Source organism: Labrus bergylta, chromosome 24 (genome assembly GCF_963930695.1).
Source record: "Labrus bergylta chromosome 24, fLabBer1.1, whole genome shotgun sequence".
NCBI classification, from domain to species: Eukaryota; Metazoa; Chordata; class Actinopteri; order Labriformes; family Labridae; genus Labrus; species Labrus bergylta.
The window spans coordinates 12,326,618-12,348,471 of NC_089218.1; the positions used below are offsets into that span (position 1 = coordinate 12,326,618).

Sequence of the window (21,854 nt, forward strand, 5' to 3'; positions counted from 1 at the left end):
CTCATTTCCTTTTCACTTTGGCTGATATTCAAAAACAAAGGTGCAGGGTGGAAATATTTCTGTCTTTATCTAGTGATGCAGCAGCAGCAGCACCCTCTGCTGTCTGAAAGGAGATGTGCAAAAGCTTACAGCACCTGGTATTCCCAGGCGGTCTCCCATCCAAGTACTAACCAGGCCCGACCCTGCTTAGCTTCCGAGATCGGACGAGATCGGGCGTGTTCAGGGTGGTATGGCCGTAAGCGAAGATTCTGATCCAATAGAGGCTCTTTATAGATGTGGCTCATCACGGCCACTAACATCAGTGAGTGTTTCAGTACACAGAAACATCATCAGAATATTTTCAGTATGTGTGTACAATCAGCTCTGATCACAGTGATACAGTTTCCCAACATGAATGGAGAGGCCTGTTAGTTCTTAACAGTCGTGATGGGATTACTAAATTACTCCACTTATTCATAATTTTTTAAGGTACTTGTACTTCACTTCGAGTATTTTCTGCTCCATTTATTTATTGTGATAAAGTTCCCCATGATTATATCATGTAATAGGCTACATATCGGCTTTACCTACACGAAAAATGCTGCATACACGCACAGTCATTATGCAGAGGTGATGGCTAAAAATAACGGCAGCACTCTTTGTGGACAGCAGAGGGCGCTGCTGCTGATGGATTATTTTAAAAAAAGGTAACTGGTAGGTTAAATAAGAGGCAGATATCCATCTTCGAGCTGACTTTAATGTAACTTCTGCACTTTACAACCATGGACTACAAATATTTCAATATAGCTCACCTGGAGGTTAACAGCCTCGTCAGGTCTAATTAATCGCTGCATCATGTATTCATAGCACACTGCTGCCCTCTGTTGGCACTGGGTTTCAATTACATCCAAAAGTCACTATAACAGAAATGTATCCTCTTTTTAACCTTTTTTTCCACCACATAAATTGTGTGGAAAAATATAAATAGTGCAGTTACTTCTGTAAAGCATACAGTAGTTTACCTACCAACATTGTTTGAATTCAGATTATTTTGAAACCATCTTTTATACTTATCTAAGAATATGTTAAAACAAACTAAATAAAAAGACTTAATAATTTGGAAATGTTTGGAAATTAAAGTGACTACACCTATAACTACCACAAGATGTGTTTGTAATGTCAGAAAAATATTAGTGTTTTCTTGAGTGTTTGGATTATTTCACTCATAGAGTTTGGATTAAAATGTGTGGAAAAATATTCAGATTTGAGGTTAGTCTGAGAAATAAAGTCAGGACGCTGCGCCATAAGCTAACGCTAATGTTTGTCTGCTAATGCTAGTGCTAACTGAACCATAGCAACATCGTCTGTCTTTATATTTAGTCACATTACATAGTGCTCATTAAAATTGGATATTTCGTTTGAGTTGAAAGTTGTTGTTTGAACTCAACATTCAGGGTTTTCTTCTTGTTTCTTTGTACAGGTGTGTGCAGGTGTTTCCTCGCTCTGTGCTGTAGCACTGAGGTAAAATGATTTTCTAAACATTACTGTTCACAGAGCTCAGAGATTAAATGTTCGTCTTGCTTAACCCCTCTAATGTGTTAGAAAGTGGCACACACCTTTTGTGTTAGCGGGTCAAATTTGACCCATGATTTAAATCAGCCTAAAATACTCTAAAAACAATCATTCTCATCCTCTACACCTCCTCTACACCTCCTGGTATTCTCAGGCGGTCTCCCATCCAAGTACTAACCAGGCCCAACCCTGGGCCGAGATCGGACGAGATCGGGTGTGTTTTGTTTTTTTTTATTATCAAAAAAATGCAAATTACATTTTCCAAATTGTTGATGGATTTTCCAAATAAACAACAAACAATAAATCAAACAAACAAAGATCCCCACAACTATCATAAGTGACTCATACACTCCCCTTTTTCTCCCTTTTCCCTTTTTAAATACACAATAAAGTCAAACAAACAAAAACAAAACATCAGTCATAATTAAATCATACCTTCCCCCAAATCAAGAAATTCACACAATAAATACATTCCCAAGAGAACTAAACACAATACAATACATCAAAACCCCCCCATTCTCCTTCTGTATCCTATCCCTCCCCCATCCCTCATCAGAGACACCCTACCCCTGGTGTCACCCTCCCTCACACTCCCTCCCTCTTGCCTGCTGTCTCCCTCTAGTGGGAGCAGCAGTCACTCCACCACCTCCCACCACATTACAATATACAGGCACCTATCAATCCCACCACTATCAGACATTGTCCTTTTGTCTTCCCATCTCCCATCCCGCCTACATACTTCACCATTTCACAAAAAAACAGACAACTATAATACTCATACAACACTTCAGTTGGACAACATCACGGTCAATTCCCCATTCACAATGCATTCATCCTATCCCTTTCCACTCAACCCTGTTTTTCCCCTTGGGTTTGGCACCACCTAGTGTCCAGAAATAATCCCTACACCCCAATCTTTTTGTCCACTCTCCCTCCAAACCCACTCCTGCCATCCCTATCCATAATCCCTCTTCACTTGTACCTCCCCCCTCTCAACCAACTCACAGATCTTGTGCCCAAACACAAACCACTCCTGAAACTCCTCTTTCTGGCCCAGGAAAACCATCCTATACACTACCGACCATACATCAACCTTCCTGTTTTCAAAATGTGTCAGGTTCCTCCTACTCCACACTGCGTACCTGGCATGACTCAACATAAAGTTTGATAAAGGTGTACTACCCACCCTCACTCCCCCCCCCCCCCCCCCACTCCCAACAGAAACAACTCCCACCACTCCCTTTCTGTGCTTGTTACAATTTCCCATTCATTTTCTAATAACGCCTTCAATTTCTGGTGAAACCGCTCCAACTCGGTGCACTCACAAAATAAATGCTTCACCGTTTCCGCATTGGTGAATAGTTTATTGTGCCTTAATTTGAAATCTAAATTTTCACAGTCCATGTTGTTATATTTGATGTTCAAGTTTCTCCATAAATGTTTAGTGTTTAGGTCAGGGAAGAGCTGTAGCCACATCCCGTCTGCCAACACTGGTTCTCGGCTCCTCTCTAAACACAACCAGTACACTTTCCTTACCTTAAGTTTTGCTAAATGACACCCTTCACTTACCTTCCCGATATATATCTCAGGGATTTTTGTCTCACCTGGTTCTATTGTATCCTTAACTATTATTTCTCTCCATTTTGCTGACAGGCTACATCTAATATTTTCACAGACATTATCAACCGTCTTCATACTTACCCCATCCTCCAGCTCACTAACGGCATCATACACGGTCCTATTCGGCAGGAAGCCGGGTATGTACTCGTAGACCCTGTCCTTTACCTGCCTTATCCCTGCCGCACTAAACAACCTGTTTTAACCTTACCCTCCTTCTGTATTTTTGGGTTAGATTGGCTGGTTGACCACCTGGTTGAAGCTGTGACACTCGTACACCAGGTAGCCCAGTGTGGCTGTCCAGTCCAACAGAACCTCCTGATAGAACCTTGGGATTTGATCTACATTTGTCCTTTTATAACCCATAAACACACTGTGCTCCCCACACTCCCCACACCTGTACAAATACTCCCTCATAAATCCTCTCCAACCATACTCTACCTTACTGTATAAATACTTTACCATTGTTTTGACTCTCATTACCTTTCTTTTCGCTACTAAGTCTATTAACTGTAAACCTTCCTCTCTATAACCTGCAGACAGCATTTTCCTGGAGATCCTCACTCCTTTCCCTCCCCAGATGAATTCACTTACTGTAGCATTAATTTCCTTTACCACCCAATCTGGCAAATCTACAGCACCCAAAACATAAATTACTTTCGACATCACTAGGCTATTTACAACTATAACCTTACCTCTCAGCCTCAGCTCCCTCTGTTTCCAGAAGTTAAGACACTGCTTTATTTTGTTTATCACACCTGTCCATGTAATGTCCCTTGCTTCTCTATCATTCACTCCCACCTGCACACCCAGCAATTTTATATGTTGTCCCGCATCCTTAAATGGAATCACACACTCACTCACACTTACTTTTCCAATACACAGTATTTCTGATTTCTCTGTGTTTACTTTAGCCCCTGACGCCCTCCCATATACTTCAAACAGCTCTATTACTCTCTCTGTACTCTTCATGGTCCTTACCATCACTGTGGTGTCGTCAGCAAATTGGTGGATGAGGCACCTTTCACCATTGGGGACCTCTATGCCCTCTATTCTATTCTATTCTCTGCTTTAATCATTTCAGGGGGTCCGCTGAAATGGTATAAAGCAGCGCTGACAGCGGACACCCCTGCCTCACAGACCGACCTAACGGGAAGGTGTCTCTCAACCTTCACACAACTCCTTGCATTTACATATAACAATTTAATCCATGACATAAACCTTTTACCTACACCGAGCCTCTCCAGGGTCCTGACCAAAAATAGATGCTCGAGCCTGTCAAAAGCCTTGTTTAAATCCAAATTGAGAACCACCCCCAACTCTCCATGTCTTCTGTGGACATCCTGGCACTCACAGCAGCCAATACAGTTTCAGTACATTCCTCATCTACTTCACCCTTCTTGAACAGATATTCATAGAACCATTTCACCCTTGTTAAAATGGCCACATAATCAGTTACTGTCTGCCCCTCCTCATTCTCCAACTCAGTTATCATCCTTCGTTCTTGATTTCTTTTCTCTAAACCCAGAAAATATTTGTGCATCTTTCCCCTTCAGTAGCATATTGCGCCCTGCTCCTCACAATCGCACCCATGCATCTGGTCTTTCACACACTCCTCCCATTCAGCCTTCACCTTCTCATACTCACGCTTGCTACACAGAGGGTCACTTTCTATTTTCTTCTCCTCTTCCTCAATTTTCTGCTTCAGCTCCCGTTCTTTTCTCCATTTTTCAAAGCTCCTCTGTTTTGCATATCTTATACTCTTAATTTTCAATTCATTTTTTACATTCTCCCGCCACACACACACACATCCTCCTCATAGCGAAGATCCTGCGCCTCCCTTCTGACCAAGCTCCCAATCGCCTGCCTGTAGCTTTCCTCCTGAAGGAGACTGGAGTTTTCAATAACACAAACATCTCCTTTCTCTCCGTTTCTATATTCGGAGCATACACATTCATCAAATCATATATCACATTTTAAAATTCAAAAGAAACCATCAACAACCTTCTATTTTTGTCCATGTACATCTGGCTGGGTTTTTTCACTTTGTCCTTTTTCATTAGCATCGCCACTCCACATCCCCTGTTAGTCCCATGGTTCACAAAAACAATGTGCCCGTCACACGTTCTCCCCATCGCCTGCATTACGTCCTCTGTCCAGTGAGTTTCCTGAATACAGATTATTCAATTCAATTCAATTTATTTTGTATAGCGTCAACTCATAACAAGTGTTATCTCAAGACACTTTACAAAAAGCAAGTAAAATACCTTACTCTTTGTCTGTTAACATTACAAAAGAACAGGTAAAAAGACCTTACTCATTGCTATATTACAAAGACCCGGCCTATCCATCATGAGCACTTTAGCAAAGCAGCAAAAGTTACAGTGGTAAGAAAAAACTGCCTTATTAAAAGGCAGAAATCTTTGGCCGGATCCCCGGCTCATGACGAAACAGCCTTCACAGGCCTAGACTGCGCCAGGGTTGGAAAGGAATAGGGGGAGAGATGAGATAAGATGCAGGAAGAGGGATAGGGAGCAAGGGGGTGGGGGGAGGCAGACCGTCCATCAACAATCCGGTGGGGAGAGGGGGGGGGCCAACCTTAAAAACAACCTTATGAATTATGTCTGCATTCACTGTAACAATCAGTCTCTCCAGTTTCCCTTTGTCTCTCTAGTCCATTAACATTGACGGACGCAACTTTTAAAGTCATAGCCATTAATCCAAGTAATAGAAAAACCTTCATCTGACCCATCATTTCTTCCTAAGCCGCCCCCCCATCGTCAGTCTCCTTTTCCTTTTTGCTCCTAGCGCCTCCTCACTGAGCTCCATCCCCTCCTCAAACTCGAGGTCGGAGCCGCTCCCCCTTGAGGTGTCCCCTCTCCCCTCCCTCCCTCCTCCACTCACCTCCTCCTCCAGTGTCTCATCGTCCTGATTGCTCCCTAATACCTGCCCCCTCCTTTTCAGGCTGCCGGCAGTTTCGGCTGCTGCTGCTGTTCTGGAACCTGCTCCGGCTGCCCCTGCTGCTGCTGCTGCTGATCCGGAGTCCTCTCAGACACTTGAGAATAAAGTCGATGTAAACAACAGAAAACATAAGGGGATACGGAGGAGGTTGATGAAAAGAAAGCAATGATAAAATATATTTTTAGTTCACATATCTGAAATGTAGAAGCAAGAACATAGAACATAGGCTACATATGTTTGTTTTCTTAATAGGACACAGTGGCATTAAGATGAATTCCAGTCTGTCTTTGTGATTATTATGAGACCTTTCATCTAGGAACACAACTTGTTTGCATGAACTTGAGCTAGGCAGAGCAGCTCCTCCTCTCACATTCAGGGAATGCCACAAAACGTCACCAAATAGAGACGCGTCGCTTTGAGAGAGTTCAGAGGTCACTACTGATATCTGGTAAACACAGGGGTGTATTTCTTGTGAACGACCACAGTGGCGGCTCCCCTCACGTCCTTCAGTCTGTCAGAGTCAGAGTCCACCAGGAGCTTCTTCACTCCGGTCCTCACAGGGGAGAAAGAGAGCTTCACCGACACCTTCTGTCCTGGAGCGATGTCTCCACTGAAAAAGGAAAGCAAAGAGAGAGAGAATGGCTTATGTTAAATCATTGATCATCATCATTTTCTGAAAAGTTGAAATAATTCAACTGAAAAAGGCGTCCGCTTTTTAAAAAGGCGTCATCCTTTTTCCTTTTTCCATATGGCTTGTATGTAAAAAAGGCGCTGGCAGTTGAAAAAAAGAAGTCAAATGTGAACACGGCCTAAATCCCCTAAAAACAAAAATAATATCTACCCCCTGTTTATATACCTAGTCACATAAGAGGGGGAAAAACAATTAAGGGCCAATTAAAAAAGTAAATATTGCATTTAAATGGACAAAATTATAGCAGAAAAAAAGACAATATGAGCAACTATCAAAAAAAAATCCCTGTAATAGTAAAGATAAAATCACTAAAAATAAAGAAAAAACATTAAATAAGATAAAGAGCACAATGTTTTGAGAAATGATCAAAATGATTGACATTTCTTGTTGGTCCTTTTTGTACAGTCAAAGATGGGAACCCATATCTACATTTTTGAACCTAATTTCTCCCCTTAAAGGCACGCAAAAACATCAGTTTTTTATGCCCTGGTCAATTTTGAGATTTTGGGCTATATTCACTCCCTGAACATGTAATGTTTCTAACTAACATAAAGAAAATATCCAAATGATACAGTTATGTGTATATTTGAATACATTTTGTCTGATCGCGGCGTTAGATTTAGATATAAAAGTGACGCACATGACACATAGCAGTGGCTGCTTGTTCAGTGGGATGTAAATAAATATAGATTCACAGAATCGTGGGTTCTGTAGCAGTTTATTGCTCGTGTGTGTGTGTGTGTGTGTGTGTGTGTGTGTGTGTGTGTGTGTGTGTGTGTGTGTGAGTGTGTGTGTGTGTGTGTGTGTGTGTGTCTATGTCACCAATGCTGCAGCCATAAAAAGACAACAATCAACACCCTGCACATCAAACATGAAACCAAAAAATATATAAAACAATGCCTGGAAATAAATAAAATAAATAAATAAAAAATATCTACGTCTCTCATCTGTTTAGTTTGTCATGCTATCACCACCTCAAGAATATTCCTCGACACAATCATTTCAGCTTTCATCTCGTCACGATCACATTAGTGCAATACTCTCATTTTAATCGTCTCCAAACTTCAAGTTCATTCTGTGATTTTGGGCTTCTACCATTGGTAAGTGCGTTAGGTTATTCAAAGATAATTGTTTTTAAAAGGTTTTAATTATGTCTACTGTTAATAATTATAATACTATTTTCTGGTTTGTTGTTCTGTAACCTACAGACATAGTAAATAGGCTTCTTTTTACATGTCTGATCAATAGTTATTTCTTATCTATATTTTACATACAGTTGCTGTGAGCAGAAGGAGAACGGTTGCATTTCTTCTGCTACTGGACACAGTACAAAGGAGAGGTAGAAGGAGCAGGCTTTGGGTGCATCCTCTCAACCAGCGAAGGAAAGAACAAGGAGATTTTCATCATCTTGGCTGAGCTGAGGCTGGACAGCCAACGCCATCACCAGTATTTCCAGATGAGAGCAGAGCAGATGGATGAACTTCTGACCCTTATTGGCCCTGAACTGACCAGACAATCTACAACCTACAGAGCAGCCATAGACCCTAAACAGAGACTGGCTGTTGGACTGAGGTAAGCATCAATCTGTAGACAATCATGAATCTAAAGAACAATAAATCACTGACCAGGTGTGTGAAACCTTTTAATCATATAATTGACACCCCAATAAGAATAAACACAATGTAAATAAAGAAAATAGAAAACTCACAAAATATCTACTAACTAATTTAAAAAAAAAAAAAAAAAAAAAAATATATATATATATATATATATATATATATATATATATATTTATATAATAAAAACACTATATTAAATACAGCTATACAAAAATTATTTACAACTTTTTAAAAGACACACATTCAACATGCTATTAACAATTTCAAAAATCTGTATAAAAAGACCCTCCAGGGCCTTCCTCTTCCCATCGTGGGTCAGCAGCAGTGTGAATCTTCACACCATTTTCTAATTTAGTCATACTCATAGTCTCCTGACGAAAATGTCCTTTATATTTAGTCAAATATTAGTCATTTGTTATTGATTTAATTTAGTGAATTACTCACTGACTAAAATTGCGTATCATTTTAATTGACAGAAATAGAAAATAGTTTAGTCAACAAAATCGTCATATGGAACATTTTTTGATAAATACCCCTGCTGTAATAGGTCTTGTGGAGTAACTAATTTACTGTAAAGTGGAACAATTAGTACTCGTTCCTAGGCAACACAGTCTCATCCCCAACTCGTCACATATTGACGGTCGGTCAGGACCCCTTAGCGTCCGTGTTCGACGCACGGGGTACCCCCCTTTGGCGTTCATTTTCGACTCGGAGGGTCGCCCCATAGACTTCAATGCAATTCCCAAAACGTCGTATATGGACGCTGAGCCCGTGGCCAGGCCATCAAGCTCATAGCAGCCTGATCAATACGGAAATAAAAATCCGAAATAAATAAAAATATGAAATATACATATATTAAATTGTAAGCCTTTTTCTTCAGTGAGTTGAGATCACAACAGATCGAAACATTTAATGTGATTTAATTATATTCGCCCGCGTTATTCTTTTTTCCATCTATAAAATGACCGTTGATACATCGGGGTTGTCAGGTTCCCCGCCGAACTGGAAGGCTAATCTTGACGGCTAACCAGCTGACCAGTGTACAGTGGACCGGTAAGTATGCTGTTGGACTTCCCGTCCCGCTTGTTCTTTTCTGTGCTAAATTGATGCATTGTGCTCCGGCGCGGTTGCACCGTAGGCTAGATTCCGTTGTTAAGGTTACAGAACTCTCGCGCATCAGCGCTCAAAAGGCGCTGAAGGCAGCGCTTTTTTCTGAAAAAAGAAGTCAAGTGTGAACACGGCCTTAAGGTGTGCAAAAATAACGGTTGGGGCTCTTTTCTATGTTTTTGTAATGCGGATGTTTGGCTTGTTTATCAAAGACCTGGCAACGAGACGCGCATGCACACTTGGGTGGGCTACCGCATATACGTCCCAGCGACAATACAATTTAATAAATCTAAAATAACATAATTAAAGTAACCCTGTTGAGGGCATTGGTCATCCGAGGCTACACGCTGTGTTCTGTTTTGTTTTTTAATGTTTTTTTAAATTTAATAATTGTTCTTTTTTTTGGAATGACGTCATCCTGCGCACTCAACGCTCCCAAGGTTCATTGCAATTAACTACCCCAGGAAGTACAGCAGTGGATCAATAACATAAGCAATAGAAATTGAAAAAACTCTTGAATACCTACTACAACAACTATTTTCCAGGCCAATGACTTGACAACACAGTTAGAGTAGTAGGTTAGTTATATCCCAGTGCGGGGAAAGTTATTAAATCACCTGCTGCACTATCCATGCAGTAGGCTAGCTAGCTGATACTAGCTGCGCTATGATGCCGTTATGCTTCTCCATGCAATATTCCGCGGAATATTGTGCAGAAGGCTAGCTAGCTAATGCAAGTTAATAACAGCACAACTTTGACTCCAGGTCAAGTGTAATGTTATTTGTTCATATAAAGGGAGCATATGGGCTACAATAAGGGGAAATACATATTTGTAGTCGTCGGGTGTTTCCTGTAAACTGATATGTTATTTATTAGCTTGGCTCACAGTTAGCAATTATTTTCGCGTTGGTAATGATGTGAAGTTCTGACAATAATTCTGTAAAATGTATTGTACAGGTATTTAATCATTTTTTTCCCCAAACAGGTCCTACAATTCCTCATTTATCAAACCTATCATCCATTCCCCTGAACAAAAACAAACCAAAGGCACTTTTAAGAGCCACGTTACCTGTCTATTCTGTAGTGTTACATTGTTTGTCTGTTGCTGTGTTATCTGTGTGTTACTCTCTCTGTTTGCTTTCTGTCTCTGCGTTTGTCTGGTTTGTCCATCTCTTTGTTCCTACTGTCTGGCTGTTTTGACTGTCACCATGAGTGACTCAGAACTGGAAGATGTCCTGATGAGCCTGGATAGCCTGGTTGACCAGGAAGAACTCAACAATGAGCTTCAAAATGTTGATGACTGTATTGGTAAGGTGGAGGCAGCGGCAGCTCTTGTAAAGATACTTGAACCAACAGTCAGGTGGAAAAAAAGAGACTTCCATGGCAACCAGGTGTTTGTGAGACCAAGATCAAGTAGGAGTCATCCAAATACAAGTGAATACGGATTCTTCAAGATATTATGTAGCAACAAAATGTTAGGACACTTATGAGTACCTACAGTCTCCAAGTGTACTATGGGGGGTAAAGCCTTCAATTATCGGGCTCCTCTCCTCTGGAACCGCCTTCCAGCCGGGGTCCGGGAGGCAGACACAGTCTGTATTTTTAAGAATAGACTTAAAACTTTCCTTTTTGATAAATCTTATAGTTAGTGCTGGTGTAGACCAGCTCTTAGTCATGCTGCTATAGGCTTAGACTACCGGGGAAACTGGCACCTTGAGCTCCTCTCTCTCTCTCTCTCTCTCTCTCTCTCTCTCTCTCTCTCTCTCTGTGCATATACAGTACATCATATTACTGCATGTATCTATCTGTAAATCTCAGTCACTAACCACCTACTTTCCTGAGAGCTCTTGAGCTCTCTTAGGCTCCTCAAGATCATTGGTTGACAGCCTGCCAGAACAACCCCCCCCCTCCCCACCGGATTGTTGATGGACGGTCTGCTTCCCCCCACCCCCTTGCTCCCTATCCCTCTTCCTGCATCTTATCCCATCTCTCCCCCTATCCCTTTCCAAGCCCGGCGCAGTCTAGGCCTGTGAAGGCTGTTTCGTCATGAGCCGGGGATCCGGCCAAAGATTTCTGCCTTTTAATAAGGCAGTTTTTTCTTACCACTGTAACTTTTGCTGCTTTGCTAAAGTGCTCATGATGGATAGGCCGGGTCTTTGTAATATAGCAATAAGTAAGGTCTTTTACCTGCTTTTTGTAACATAACAATGAGTAAGGTCTTTTTACCTGCTCTTTTGTAATGTTAACAGACAAAGAGTAAGGTATTTTACCTGCTTTTTGTAAAGTGTCTTGAGATAACATTTGTTATGAGTTGACGCTATACAAAATAAATTGAATTGAATTGAATTGAATTATGAGTGTATAATGTAAGTAAACCAAGTAAAACCAGTGAATGACTATATTTTAAAAATGGTTCTAAATGTTTGATACACAAACTGAATTAGTATTGTTTTTTGGTTAGCTTTCAATAGTGTAATTCAAAGAGATAAAATAGGGTTACCATGACGCACTCATCTGAATATTAAATTCTACAAATTTAACATGTAAAACACAGCATTAGTGTGGGCTGGAATTACTTCATCTAGAAGTTTTGACAAAATGTTTACCACACCAAATCTCTTGTAAGAGAATGGTCTTGGCAAGGCTCTATCTGGCTCTATTTTTTTAAGTATGGTCTGTACCTGATATTTTTTGTCTTAAATGTCTTTAGTTAACATTTGTTATGAATTGGCAATCTATAATTAAAGATTGATTGATTTGAAAGTGTTTGTTTTAAGTATTGCAAATTGGCAGCAAGCTTGATTTTGTTTGAATCTGCACTCCTACAGATAGACTTTTTGTTTGCAATGATTGTCTATAATTACTCCTCCCGCAGCTATTGGGACAAATATAATATTTTGATGTGACGTCATAAATGTTTTCTTTTTTGTTGGTTTGTTTTGGACAGCTGGTACAACTGATCAAAGTCTGAAGACTGCTCCTCGGGTCAGTGGCACAAGCTGTGAGGTGGCCTTTGCTCCAGAGACTGTTGGTATGTACTTCATTGTGTCTCATTTGGCCAGAGAATGAGAATATAATAGAATCTGTTTGTCTGATGTAGTTGACACTGAGTTGTAATTTAAGTTCCATCTTTTGTTTTAATAGTGATTTGCCACAGTCATTAGCCATATTGAAACTGCCGTTTCGAGGCACAATATTAACGCATCTGTGACATTTTGCTTTCAGTGTCAATGTCGCAGAGATGAAATGGGTGGAAGAAGTACTGGTAATACCGTCTCTGTAGTGTCTTCAGAGGTGAATGTCTTAAGGGGTAATAACGGTGGAGCTTTGTTGTGGGGCTGTTGCGGAATTGCACTATAAATAATAGGGGTGGGAATCACCAGAGGTCCCACGATACGATATTATCACGATACTTGACCCACGATATGATATTATTGCGATTTTAAACATTTTGCGATATGTTAAGAATTGCGATACAATATATTGCGATTTCACAGTTTTAACTGCATACTGTGTCCACGAAATTAAACTAAATCAACAACTGTTTTGTAAAATACTAAAAAAAACTCAGTCTAGTCATCTCCGTTCAGTCTTTTTATTTCTACACAATGGGAGTCAAGCCCTCAGACTGACCAACACTGTGATAAAACTAAAACCCTGTAAAAGCATGGTCCTCAGAATCTGAACTGTTGGTATTTCAGTCTAATCGAACTTTAACATGAATTCTTAACAATGCCTCTTGTTCAAAATGAATTGTGCAACCCCTTCAGCAGTTAAAAATTAAAAAAGCATATCTAAAATGTCATATTAAAAATATTGCGATACTTGGTTGCATGAGACGATATAATATCGGCACACAAAATATCACGATACATTCCTGTATCGATTTTTCCCCCCCACTTCTAATGAATGATGACAAATCGTTTTGGCAGGCCGTCAACCAACGATCTTGAGGAGCCTAAGAGAGCTCAAGAGCTCTCAGGAAAGTAGGTGGTTAGTGACTGAGATTTACAGATAGATACATGCAGTAATATGATGTACTGTATATGCACAGAGAGAGAGAGAGAGAGAGAGAGAGAGAGAGGAGCTCAAGGTACCAGTTCCCCCGGTAGTCTAAGCCTATAGCAGCATAACTAAGAGCTGGTCTACACCAGCACTAACTATAAGATTTATCAAAAAGGAAGGCGGTTCCAGAGGAGAGGAGCCCGATAACTGAAGGCTTTACCCCCCATAGTACACTTAGAGACTGTAGGTACCACCAGCAGGCCTGCACTCCTTGAGGGACAGTACGGCACTAGTAGCTCCTTAAGATAAGATGGTGCCTGGCCATTTACAGCTTTGTAAGTGAGAAGAAGGATCTTGCATTCTATTCTAGACTGTATAGGGAGCCAGTGCAGAGAAGCCAAGACAGGAGTAATGTGGTCCCTTTTCCTGGTTCTGGTCAGTACACGAGAGAACAAATAGAACTCCTAGATTCCTAACAGTGGTGCTAGATACCAGGCTGATGTCACTAAGGACAGTCAAATCACTAGAAAAAGTCTCTCTGAGGTTCTTAGGGCCTAGCACAATAACTTCAGTCTTGTCTGAGTTAAGTAGCAAAAAAATTCTGGTCATCCAGGTCCTAATGTCCTTAAGGCACGTTTCTAGCTGACATAACTGACTGGTGCCATCGGGCTTCAGTGATACATAAAGCTGAGTATCATCTGCATAACAATGAAACTGTATGGAGTGTTTCCTCATAATATTTCCCAGAGGAAGTATATATATAATGTAAAGAGAATTGGTCCAAGCACTGAACCTTGTGGGACTTTTTATAAAATGAAAACAATATCTCTTACTACATCAACTCAGGCCATGATTTATCCTTTCATTTCATGCAAAGTTTACTGTAATGTTCATTAAGCATCTTCATATGCTTTGAATGGCTTGGTAAATAAAAATAAATACATTTTAAAAAGTACTAATGATTGGACACTTAACATTATTGATACAAAGTTAACCCCAACTAGGTGATTCTGCAATGTGGCCCAGGGCACATTTTATACACACTGCTAGGCAAACCCATCCCAGACTAACATTGTATGTAGGCTATTAAGGTTCACAATGAATTCTGTAAACGGGGTCTATGATTCATCAGTGCTCTCCTTTTTTTCATCTTTATCCCTGCCCTACTATTTCTCAATTCTCAGGGGTTGTTTATACCTGGTATAAGATATGTGATTTGGCATATCCGATCACAATTGGACAGCATTCACGCCAAGCTGTTTACACCAGGCCAGATCATTCTCTCCAAATGGTCCCCCCTCCCTCCCCGAATGAAAAAACATCCTTCTGAAATGCTTAAGGAGAAATAAAAAGATCACATATAAATGTAATATTGATTTTACCGCAGGGAGCAGGGCAACCAAACTCGGCTTTCCCCTAAACAAACAGACATGAAGATACAAAAACAGATCAGAAACAATCATTTAAAAAAAAACAAAATAATAGAGCATAGTATAATGTGTAAATCACTTTAAGTCCAAAAAAAGTCAAATAAGAAAGTGAGACAAGCAAGCATAAAATTAGTTGAAAAAGTATAAATTTATATCTTACCTCGTTAATCCTTCTCTCAGTTAGTGTCTCAAAAAGGAAGACCTTCTGCCTGCTACATTTTCGACAGCCTGTCATGATGAAAATGCAAGAAAAAACATTATGCCATCCATGAAATGCTTTGTAGATGAATCAAGAGGTCCAAAAGAATCAGTCAGGCAATCAAAATATGTGGGGTAAACAGACACTGGATATTCAGAGAACAGCATTAACTATTACTATTAACATAGTGCAGCAAAATAACCAAAGAACTGTGAAAATATAAATAATATTGGATGGGTGGGGTGCATAGATGGATACTGGAAATTTGTGGAAATAATACCCATGTAAAACTAAACTTACCCTTTCTTTTCCTTGATGACAGTGTGGGAGACACCGGAACCAGATTAAGAATAAATACTTCCTCTTCCTGGTCTTCCGTATCTTGCTGCTCTCTTGCAAGGGTGTCTGGCTGTGGTGGTTAATGTTAACAGTTTTATTCCAAATTCAATTCTGTACATATGAACAAAGAAAATGTATCTAAAACAATGTTAACTTCTAAAAAACATCTTACTCTTGGTCAAGATGAACTTGTAAGCCCTCCGCATCTTTTCCAGTAAATTATTTGTTGTTGGGTTGGGTTCTAGGTGGGTTATAATGTCTGCCACCCACTTATTTGAAGCCCTTTTTTCCCGTTTCCCCATAAATAAAATGGGCCTGTAGCCAAGGGCCTCAAGCTCAATCACCTTAAATAGACAAAAGCAAGAAAGTTACAAAAGTTAGCAAACAGGTTAAACCTACTACATTATTAGACATATGCATATAGTAAAAACAGTGATTCAAGGAAAGTTAATGGAATAAAACTGGAGAAAATTAGCTGCTACCCTTTTAAACTGCAATATTAAAATAGAAGCACATTTACTGTTTGACATTTGATTAAACAACACACAACTGTAAGCCACCTCCTGTAGTTTCTGCCTTTATAATCATTGAATCATTTGTCTGAAAACATGACAAAATAGAAAATAGTGATGGAGAAAAAAATCAAGAACAGATTATTTTTTAACTCCACCAACTCAACTAGTTCCGCAGTTTAACTGAAACTAGAATGTTGCTAAGTAACCAAACCTTCTATTCTACTGTTGGTGTCCATGGTTACCACAGAGCAGCTACTCTGTAGTATGAACCTTTACTTGTGTGTTAAAATAAATTAATGTGATCATGAAACCAGTGACATTAGATTCTGTTGTTTGATTCTGAGGTTTGATGAATCAAGAAACTCTGTCAGCTGTAAATGTTAGATTAAAAGTAAACATATTGTACATAAGTCTCAGTGATGACTTCATTCATGGAATGCCTCGTGTCCAATCAGATTGCTTGGTGGGAACTAACTGTTGTATAATCAATGTATGAAATGTAACCATTAAAAAACATCAGGAGAATTGAAAGAAGTGGGAGTCTACTCTCAGACCAGTTGTGTATGACATATTAAAACTGCCCATCAGACAAATAATAAAACAAGTGTTGTCACGATACCAGAAATTTACATTTTGATACGGAAATAGTAAAAATCATACGATATCAACATCTGTTTTGAAACCACAGCAACACAAATATAAGTCCCAGGGACCAAGTATTGTCCAGGTGCCAATCTCTTGCACATTGTCTAAATTGTACAACCAGAAATGTATTTGTGCAATTTAGACAGTGTATAAGAGTTTTCTTGCAAATTTTGATAAAATGATCCCTCTCCTAAACAGCTGTCTCATAAAATATATGATTTTTTTTTAAGGTACCTTTTTGATGCTATGGATCCCGAATAACAAAGATTGTATTGTTTTAAAACATGTGGTATCGAAAAGTATTAAAGTAACAAACATTTTGACAACCTTAAGCTAAAAGTTCACTTTAAGAGAGAAATTGTTCATATTCTGTTTCACTTCACCTAACAGTAACACAAACTCACGAGTATTAGCACTTTCACTTACTGCAACACAAGCAGAGTCTATTACTCGTCCAACATTTCTATTACTGTGGACACCTTGTCCCCACTGGCTGTCCAAAGATTCCACTTTTTCAGATAGTTTTTTCTTTGTAGAAATGCTTTTTAAGCACACATTGCAGGTTTTCCTGCTTGCCTGAATCAAGGACTGGCAAGATGGGCATGGCTGGAATTTGGGCTTTGTCATGATAAGTAACAGTAACAAAAAAAAAAAAAAATGGACTTTGGGTTTTTGTTTGTAAACAAAATATGTAACAACCACAAAAAGACAGAAAAGAAGACAACAAATGGACTTACAAGAAACACAATGCTACAGCACAAACAGGAAAATGACAGACGTGGCTCTTAAAAGTGCCTTTTTTCTTTTTATTATTATTTTCTCTGGGAGTTGGCTCTAAATGGGTTCTCTGCATCGAATAATTGGAGGACCTGTTGAGAGACAAAAACTTTCAGAATTGAGTACGTCATCTATATTATGTTTTATTTATATCATTGACGTTTGTAAGACGATACACATGATCCAAATATTATACAAAATAAATTACTGTGAGCCACTTGAACATTGGTATTGTTAGAGATAATAGGTAATACCTTACTAATGAAATTTAAAAAAAAGTATATCATTGATTGTATCCTGTGTTATCTCTATATGAAGAAAATGTAGGTCAAATTAAACTTGGCATGGCATAGCTGTGCTCGCTATAGATAAAGAGCACACATAAAGTGTTTGTAATTGTGCATCTCTGTGTAGTGGCCATATCAGCCTGGGCAAGACTTGCAAGTGAATGTAATTGAGCAGAGAGAAGCTCTTGAATTATTAACTGATTAGGGCCCGAGCACGAACCGTGCGAGGACCCTCTTGAAACCCTAGCGATTATTATTATTATTATTTTATTTTTTATTCTCCTTTTTCTTCCGCCACTTTGCGGCCAATTTTGAGGGCCTGAACGTTCCCGAAAACTCACCAAACTTTCCACGGCCATCAGGTCGATATTTTGGTGGTTTCGTAAACGGAGTTAGCAAAATGGCTCAGTGGCGCCCCCTTGAAATGTTCAAAATGGCCTCCCCATAAAGGGTTTTTTCACGTACACTCACAAAAATTGGTATGCATATTAAGCTTGTCAGGACGGACTAAAAATCATCTTGCAGCGTTTCAAACAACCTGACAGGAAGTCCACAAATTAAAGTTGAATTTCACAATAATGGCCCAAAATCGCCGATTTCAGCCTTCCTATTTGAACGCACTCGTCCGAGGTTGATCACCCGATCAGCGCAAAGTCAGTGTCAGTGCGTTCTAGACAGGCTCAACATATCTCGTTGTGCGCTGCACGTTATTTCGTCAAAAGGTAACAGGTGTGGCCGTGGTGTACCTTTTTAGGTTTTTTGAGCATTTTGGCAACTTGCCAAAAAAGTAATATATCTAATATCTAATAATATCTAATAATATATCTCTGCCATCTAGTGTTCAATCATATTATGATTTCTCATACATGATACAGGACCCGCCCTGAACACATCCATGATTGACATTTTTTGATTTGTCACAGTGCCACCTGTTGACAACAGGAAGTTACTGCTTCTCAATTAGCATTAGCCATGGCTACACGGTAGCTCATTTTCCCCTCAAAATTGGTGTAGACCATGCTAACACCTTGGCCATAAAACACTTTCAAGCTCAAACGCCTACGTCCAACGCTGTCGCCATACGGACGCGTCGCTCGCCAACAAACAGGAAGTAGTTTTTTCACGGGCTTAACATAGTCGTACTGTCCTGAAACTTCATACATGTAATCCTGGTAGTAAAGTCAAACATCTTATACCGTTTAAGTGAGTGGGCGTGGCTTAATGGCTCAGTGGTGCCCCCTACAATATTTCAAACATTCGGCCCCTGCAGCACGTTAAACCTAGAATTCTGAATTTTACTATGCATTTCCAACATGACAAAACCTACAAAAAAGCCTCTTCAACCCACTCCCAAAACTCAACAGGAAGTCCACAAATCACATCGCCATCAAACAGGAAGTGGCTGTAACTCTTATATACTTTGTCTGAGCTTCTTGAAATTACATAGGTATGATCAGGGTTGGCCTCTGAACACAGTGACACAAAACAATAATAAAGTTTAACCATAGCGCCCCCAAATGCAAGGACTAAGTACTACATAATACATACTTTCTCCCATCTGCTTAAAATTTCCCAGGTATGATCAGGGTTGGCCTCTGAACACATTAACATTACAATCATTTACTTCAACCATAACGCCCCCTACTGCAGGGGGCCTTTATAGATGATGGTTATTATAAAGTGTTACCAAATCCTGTTTGCCCACTTTGATTCTAACAACAAATTTAAGTCAAGCAATCAGCTGCCCTTTGTCTTTAGGTGTTGCAAAGTGCTTGAGACACACCCTTATTGAATCAGGCAACCCAGGGAGACAAAGAATTTCATTTTTCCTATAGATTATGAAAAGAGGCAACAAGGTTGAATGAACTCATGTTAAGTATCCCCATTAGCCACTACCTAAGTAGATTTCAGTAGTACTGAAATCAGAAATCGAAATAATTAAAACAGCAGTAATGATAACAGCCTCTGTGACATAAGATATTGCTTTAAACTCTTTTTAAAAACAGTATTACTGGTTAGACTAGTGTAAGTGTAAAGCAACTTCTATTTCAATCATAACATTCATTAGTTCCTTTTGATAGGGGCTACAATCTTTGCATGTTTGAAAGTTATTTTTCTTTCCCTTTCAAATATTTTTTTTTCTATTAAAATAATCCTAATTCAAGGTCCGCTCTATTTTCTCAAGCTTCCTACTGGATTTCTTTAGTGGGTGAGTGCAAAGCTATGCCTTGTATAGATATTGCCAATATGTTTATTTTATTTTAAGTTATTTGTATTTTAAAGGAGTTAAATTTTTCATACGGAGCCTCGCAAGGCTCAAATCAGAAAAATAAAAAGCTGTTTGTGTATTCATTCCGACTGTTTACAAACAGCCCACATTTTCTCATGGGACTCACTTGACACAAAAGACTACTTCGGGGCTCTACTACACAACAACCGTTGCCAGGATGTGACGTTGCATAGTTACAAGGCATGTGACGCCCCCAGCAACCCGCTATATATTATATGTATGTATATTCACCTGTTTCAATAAGCAATTACATTATGACTCTGAACTGGCATGCATGATAACCGAACTATAAAGCTCAAGCAGCAAAATGGCTAAATACACCCATAAACATCCTGTTTTCACATGTGTGAATCTCCTTTGTGCTCATTGTTCACTAATTGAATTGACTATTTTTGCCCTCATGTGCACTGGGCTTAACCTTAATATAGGTGTAGTAGCTGAAAGTAAAGTTTTTTTGATTTGATAAAGCACCATAGACACGCAGCTTCATAAACATCTACTCCCCTAACAGTTTGATTTTCTTTCCTCATTGACCTATTACAGCCTCTCTACCTGTTTGTCTCCATGGAAACCCAAAATGCTTTTTCCTGTGCTGTGACTGTAGTTACTGCTCTCTGCCTCTAGGGGGCAGTATAGCTCTGTACACCTCCAAACAAATCTGAGTGTAGTGAGGAGACAGACTCTTGGCTGAGCTCATAAAAGAACTGACCAATGAGAAACAAGTGAATCTTCATTTATGTGTGTATGAACTGGTGTGTATTTAGACGACGACTTCTTCTGTGGTGACACAATGTGAAATAACTCCAGTTCATCATGAAGTGAACACAATACATCAGTGGAGTGTGAGGTGATATCAGCTTCCTGTTCACTGTGAGTCACATCTAACACGCTTACCTGTGCTGAGTTCAAGGCCTGCATGGATCGTCTGTAAAAAAAAACAGAAACAACTGTTAGAAAATATCTGGTTCCTTCATAAAAAACATGTGAACTTAAAAAGTGAAGTCGGAGGCTCAGTAGAGGCTGGGCGGCATTTCATCAAAGAGCTTTAAACTCTGCTCTTTACATTAATCCAGTCTATATATTTGTATTTTTATACTTTATATTAGGGCTGGGCGATATGACCTCAAATCAATATCACGTGAATTGAACATTTTACCTTGATTATGATTAATGAACGATTGTTTAGTTTTGTTTTTTTGAAATGAAAATGACACATTTTAGTTTTAAAGTAGAAATTAACTTTTCTAAAACAGTAGAAAATAAATAACTTGCATTTCTTGGAAACTGTTTTCCCACAGTTTTTTTTGTTCGGTGTCGTCTTCCCTAAAGACAAAATGTGTTCAAACGACGGACATTACTTCCATGTCGTGGATTGGACGTGTCGTCACGTGACTCTGCCCTGAAAATAACTGAAATAATTGGCAGTTTCGATTAAGTACCCCACGGTATATTATTTATCATTTATAAAACCACTACTGTTCATCCCTTCAGTTCACAGTTTTTAATTAATATCCTTTTCTTAACCTCAGTTTTCAGGGTAAACCTGCTCTGGACTACACTTCCCAAAAACTTTGGGTTTTGTGGATGTCAACAACGTCCAAAGGCTCCATGAAGCGACACATGAAGCTCTGTTTTTTATTTTGGTTAACATTCAGTCCAGTAGTGTCCATGAACAGTGAGCTGAATGAGCTGTTAGCAGCTCCTGTTCTCATGTTGTTCAGACAAATATAACTGGATTACTTTGATCCTGAAGAAAACATCCAAACATGAGGATTCTCAGGCAGCTTCTGCACTTACTATCAAAGCAGATTTCAAGTGTCA

At 39.4% G+C, this 21,854-nt stretch overlaps 1 non-coding gene across 1 annotated transcript; it reads right to left on the minus strand.

The window, feature by feature from the left end:
* Positions 1-122: 122 nt before the first annotated feature.
* Positions 123-241, minus strand: LOC114921721 (5S ribosomal RNA). Its single transcript, XR_003810037.1, has one exon. It is a non-coding gene; the product is annotated as a 5S ribosomal RNA (ribosomal RNA).
* Between the last annotated feature and the right edge of the window lie 21,613 nt (positions 242-21,854).